Raw genomic sequence first — 6,305 nt, 5'->3', positions numbered from 1 at the left:
TGACTTTTGGTTTATAACAGCCCACTCATCCATCAGAAAGTCTGGCCAACCTCATAGAAGTTATGACCTGCTTCTCCTTTATTAGAAAATATCTCCCAAGAATGCTTTATTCTAGGTAAAAAAGAGAAGTACTCTGTTTTCCTATGATTCATCTATTCTGTACACACACACACACACACACACACTGACACACCACACATATAGAGGTGTCACTGAATTCTGCATTCTCATTTAAACGTACACATGGAATCTTAGGCAAGAATAAAATTGAGAAAGGGAAAAACACTAAGATGACAAGAACAAAACAAATGATCATGTCCTGGGTGTAAGAAATGATTCCAGGGTGACTGAGAGGGGAATCCATGTAAGATCAGTGGTGAGGCCACCAGATGATGAGTGTAAAGAAAGGTATCATGAAGGAGCATCTTGGTGCTATGCTAATGTTTCCTTACAAGTTGTGTGTGGGGGTGGGGGGAGTCAGGAATCCAATCACAAATGCAGTGTGTGGGTAACCAGCATCCCTACCAGCTATTTCAGGTAAGGATGGGAATGTTGATAATGTGGGAGAAAGGCATGAGTACCAAGCATTGCTGCCCAAACTATAGGGACTAGGAGATGTGCCTTGGTTTATCACCAAAATGCACACTACCCAAATCCTAAATATATGTTGTCTTTGTTAAGTGTGTGTTAGAGGCCAAGATTATACATTTTTAACACACACACACACACACACACACACACACACACACACAAACACTTACACAACTAGATTCTCGGGGGTGTCTGTATTCTAAGAAACACCAATTTCAAAGGAAGTGAAAAAAGACACCAAGGCAGGGAAGAGGAAAGTGAATTCAATTATATAAAGTTTCCCAAATAAAATACATTTGGCAAACATCAAATATTAGAGTAAATCACCGTGATTTTCTTATTTAGCTAAAGTCATTAATATTACTTTGTTGGTTTGAGATAATGAGCCCAGAAACAGACAAATCTCTCAATTTGCACAAGTGCTACATCTTCATCTATTGACGAATTACAGTCTGGACGATGGCCACCACAAGATGATGGTGCCTTCCTCTTAAATTCGGGGTATGAGATGAATGGCAGATTTGTGAAGAAGTCAGGAATCTGAGGGAAAATGGGATTGCGACCAATTTTCAACACATCTTGCACAGAGCTTACTCACCCACCCCTCATTGTGTCATGCCCATGAAGTGCTCATAGTTTTCCTTCCTGTTTCCCAGTGTAAGGTAAGTTCCCACTGTTTGTCACTACTGTCTCAGGTCTATGAAGAGAGAAAGAAGGAAGGAAAAATGAGCTTTCTTGTTTCTTACAAGAAGAGTTTCAGCTTTACTGATTCCACCCGCTTCAACGACCCTACTGAAGAGAGAACAATTCAATGATAAGTTGAAAAAGATGGAGACATTATAACATATATAACACTGCTTTTCTGACTCTAGAATTCACTGTTATCTTCTTTTGAACTACTTTCCCAGCAGTGTGCTGTCCATCATGTCAAAAGTTTTCCAGGTGTCAGAGGACACCAGGGTACAAGATCACAGGGGCAGAGGCTAGCCAACAGAGCCAATACTGGCCCTCTTATAGCAGAGCTGAGCTGAGTCAAAGGCCATGTTCCAGTGTGTAGGACATTGTATAGTGTGATCACTAAGAAGACAGAGTAAGGATGGACATATGTTGCCTGTATCCATAGCATTTGCTACAAATTCTATCACATTCTCCATCTTGACTCACAGTTAGGTCAATGGCTCTCAACCTGTGGGTCTTGACCCCCTTTGAGCCACATATCAGACAATCCTACATATTAAATATTTGTACTGCAAGTCATAACAGTAGCAAATTGCCATTATGGAAGAGAAGCAAAATAATTGTATGAACATAGATTACCACAACACGAGGAAGACTAAGAATAAGACTATGAATCCCAAGAAGGAATTCCAACTTCATCTGGTGATTAGAAAGAGCCCCAAATTCCACTAAGAGTATTTGGATCAAGAATCAAAATTAGTTTTTGTTTTTTGCCTGAATATTCTGTAGTTTTTCTATATATCCATGAGCCAAGACTTTGACTATCAAATGTTCATAGGCTCAAAAGCTAACATAACTGGATTCAAATGTTAGTAGTGATATTTATTCACATGAATAAATGAATGAGCTCATTTTCTGAATCTGTAAAACAGAGATTAATGGCCTCAAGTAGTGCAGATATGTCGCAGAGACAATTAAATAATTCAAGTTGAAAGGCATCTTATGATGGGTATTTAGTACATATTTAATAAATATTGTTTGCATTCTCCCATTAGATTCATAGCAAAGAGCTTGGTTTCTTACCCTTTCCCATGCAGCAGGGTCACCTCATGGCCTCTTCCCCTCCAGAGAAGAAAATGTTCCCAAATAAGTAAGAGGAGCATTTTGTTGTTTATGTACTATCTAATATTTACTTGGAAAATATTTTATACTTCTACAATAAAAGCAGAGAAATAACAGTAGTGTTTTAAAGGCATATATGTAAATACAAAGAGAAAATTTTAGTAATAAATCTTTTTTAAAAAATTTTAAATATAAAAATATAAACTATTTTACCGCAGTCATCATTTCAAACAATTTGCATTTATTCACAATTAAGTATGTCTAGTGGATTCCTCATTTATAAATATTAGCAAAAATGGAATTAATAAAATAAAAGTAACAATTTGTTGTATATTATCATATATCTGACGTTGGAAAACATGTAGAGAGGTTTATATGTAGTGTCTGATTTAACCATACACTCTTTCCTTATACACAGTTATTAGTATTTTACCAATAAGGAAACTTCAAAGAGAATAACACCATATATGAGGCCACTTGCCCAGTAAGTGGGAAGCCATGATGCTGGTCCAGTGGAAACCAAGACATGCACAGAATAGGCCCACAGCCTCTGCCTCCTATGATTAACCTCAACTGTACCACACCCGACTTTCAGCTTGGCACTTTCAAAATGCACTGTCAGATTTGGTTTCAAGGTTTATATAATAATAGTGAATGTAAACAACTCAGCCCTTAGGAACCAAAATGCAAACCAGGTTGGAGCTTGATCGAAGCTAGGAAGCTAGTTCTGAGAAGCAGGGCAGAGAAAGATAGTCTTCCTATCTGACCTGCCTGCAATTCTGCCCTTCACACAGTGAGCGAATACATTAGAAAAGCAACAACTCTGAAGGAGAGTGTGCATAGCAAATGCTTTTAGCAGGGCAGGCCAGGTGCAGTGAAAGGGCCCCCTTTCTTCCTGATAGAGATTTCTATGAGTGCTGCACTGGTTAAAAGCTCAGCCACTCCTGCTATAAGTCAAATGAAGTCACGTTTATTATCACATTTGTGAGTCCCTTACAATTGCTCTGATTTGAGATTTTAGGCATGATTGGGAAAGAACTCACTTCCTGTTATTTCATGCCCAGCAGCAAAGGAATTAGAGGAAACTACATTAGAGTCTGATTCCATAATGGTCTTCATGTGGTTATTCTCCAGTTCAGCATGGCTGGGCAGATTTTCACCAGCAAGAGTGGACAGACGCTTTGGTTTGGACCCCTAGTGTTCAGGGTAATTTAATCACAGCCACTTTTCTGGGCAGCCTTCTGAATTCCCTACAAACCAAATCCAATTACCTGTGGAGTCTCTAATAACTGACAGTGAGTATTTTTCTTTCCTTTTTTTCGTTTCCATTTTTCATTCTTCCTTTTGTTCCTGGTATCTGAGCAACTGACTAAGGCAGCAAATTCATTGGCATTTTATGAGCAAATTTTGGGGTTTATTTTGAAGAAACCCCAAAGAAATAATCATAAATGCAGTTGAAACATTGATATGCAAATCAGCACTTTCACTAATGACTTGGCAGCCCTAGGCATGAAGGAGACATGGGGAAAATAAACTAGAATGGAATACAGATTCCAGGGGTTAGAAGCTCCAGAACCAGGGAGAGCAACAAGAAGGTGATGTCAACGGAAAAGAGGGCACAAGGATGTTTTCACCTTTGGCATCAAGACACAGCTTGGTAACTGGTTCTAAAAGGTAGACAACTGTCACAGTTAATTAGAATATGTAAGAGGGGACAACCCTGACCCACCCTGATCTAATATCTTTCACCCTAAGACCATAACACCTAAGAGTTAAGGAAGATACATAATCCAGTGTCACCAGTTCTAAGTAAAACAATTTGAGGACTCCTGCAGTATTAAGTGTCACAGATATTATGATACAGATGGCTCTCAGGAATAAAAAAAAAAACCATCATGTTAAGTAGAGCAAAAAAAGTCAGCATTGTATATACAAAGACGACAGGGAAAGAGGGAAATACTTTAACATGCCAGAAAAGAGATAATAAACAGGGATTTATAAGAGCAATGGTAGCCACTCTTAGAAGAAGGCACAGTGCATCTGGCATGCGCATATGCTGCTGGCAAGAGAATGAATTGGTACCAACCTTGTAGGACAGGAAATCTGCATAAAAAATGGATGTATCCTTAGCTGGAGAGCTACATAAAGATGCATAAAGACTGTCTGCAATCACTAATACAGAAGCTAAAGTAAAATGCCAATAAAGAGAGTCAAACAAATTAATGATACTCATTACAATGGGGCAGTGGCATCCTTTAGGATGAGAAGAAGCACATTTATTTGTGTGGAAGGATGCTTATAATGTATTTCTAAACAAACAAGTAAACATAGATCCCACAATGGTATATCATATACACACTATGTCTGCATGTTATACCCATGAACAATATGCCCAGATGGTTTGTATTTATTATATAGATGTATACTAACATATGACATAAGTATTAACATCATAATCTGTATACAGTCTAAAAATTTACATATAAACACACACCTCTAAAGACATATGCATATGCCATATGCTAGTGAAATTTCTTGCGTTTGACTAAGTTGTTAAATAATATTAAATAGAATTTTACTCAGCTTGTTAAATGGTATTTTCCATGAGGAGAGAATAATTGTCACCTTAGGACAAGACAAAACTACCATTAGGTAAATGCTGCCAATGTAGGAGACATCCACCACTGTGCTCTAAAATCACTGTGCAAATGTTAGATATGAAATGCAGTATAAGATTAATTCCAAATAGATGTCTCCAGATACATCAATTAAGCGAGAATAGGCCCTTTAGCCATGCTCTTAAAGGAGTGTTGGAGGCTAATTTCCGCAGCAGTGAGGCCCTTATGCACCTTTCATATGATTCCCAGGGAACAGCAGAATTATTTCTCTGCTATTCTTCACAAATGTATGACCTCAGTCCCCTTACCAGGGTACATCTAAAACATGTAAACTGAATGGTATTTTGTAGAAAAAATGTACAAGACCCATTAAAAATTGCCCAAATCATAAAGGGGGGGATTAGGGAATGCCTCAATCTGGAAAAAGCTAACAGGACATGAAAACTGAACACAATCTGAGGGGCTTGGATGGAATACTAGAACAGAAAAAAAATAAAATTACATAGTGGAAAAGGCAAACACTGGTGAATTTTAATGTGACCTGGAATTTGCCCTATTGGTAATAGGGTATTTTCAAATACTATTGTTTTACTATTTTTCTAGACTAGGGAAGATGTATGAAGGGAATAATTAGGAGCTGCTCTGGTATTTTTGTAACTTTTCGGTAATTATAGAATTATTTAAAAATAAAGTGGTGGTTTTTTTTTTCTTTTCTAATTAGCAGAAAATTGTCCTCTGCTTACCTTTTGCTTTTGATCTTGTTCTGTAGATGTTAGAGGTAATCTGAAGTTTCTCCAAGTAGTTTCTGCTGTACTTCCACAGGACTTCTTAATCAGTAAGTTATATTGATAAACTAGTACATCCTGCTGTTTTACAAATGCCTTCAGCCAGAATGGGCTTTCCTGATCCTTAGAGAGCAGCAGAATTGGGTAAGAAGGTCTACTCACCCTCTGTAACCTCAAGGATGATCAAAATGGCCGTTACTTAATCACATGTTTGACATACAGGTGAGTAGGCTGGTGTTTAAAGAACATGAAACAACTCTCTGCTGTTAGTTCCTTATACTCATGGGTAAAATGCTTTCTCCATAAAGAATTTACATTTCTCCAAGTGTGTTTTTATTATACAATAGAGCATTTGCTGTGCAGAATATTCTTATTCGTACAAGATCAATATAATGGTAGGAAAATGGCACCGAGCAATTTTTATCCACAGTAAAACACTCCAAATACACACATACCTTTAATTTTTATTCAGAGGCCATGCTTATTAGCTGTATTTTCCCCACAGTATGTG

Source organism: Micromys minutus (genome assembly GCF_963924665.1).
Source record: "Micromys minutus genome assembly, chromosome: 17".
Lineage (NCBI taxonomy): Eukaryota > Metazoa > Chordata > Mammalia > Rodentia > Muridae > Micromys > Micromys minutus.
This window is presented reverse-complemented; position numbering follows the sequence as displayed.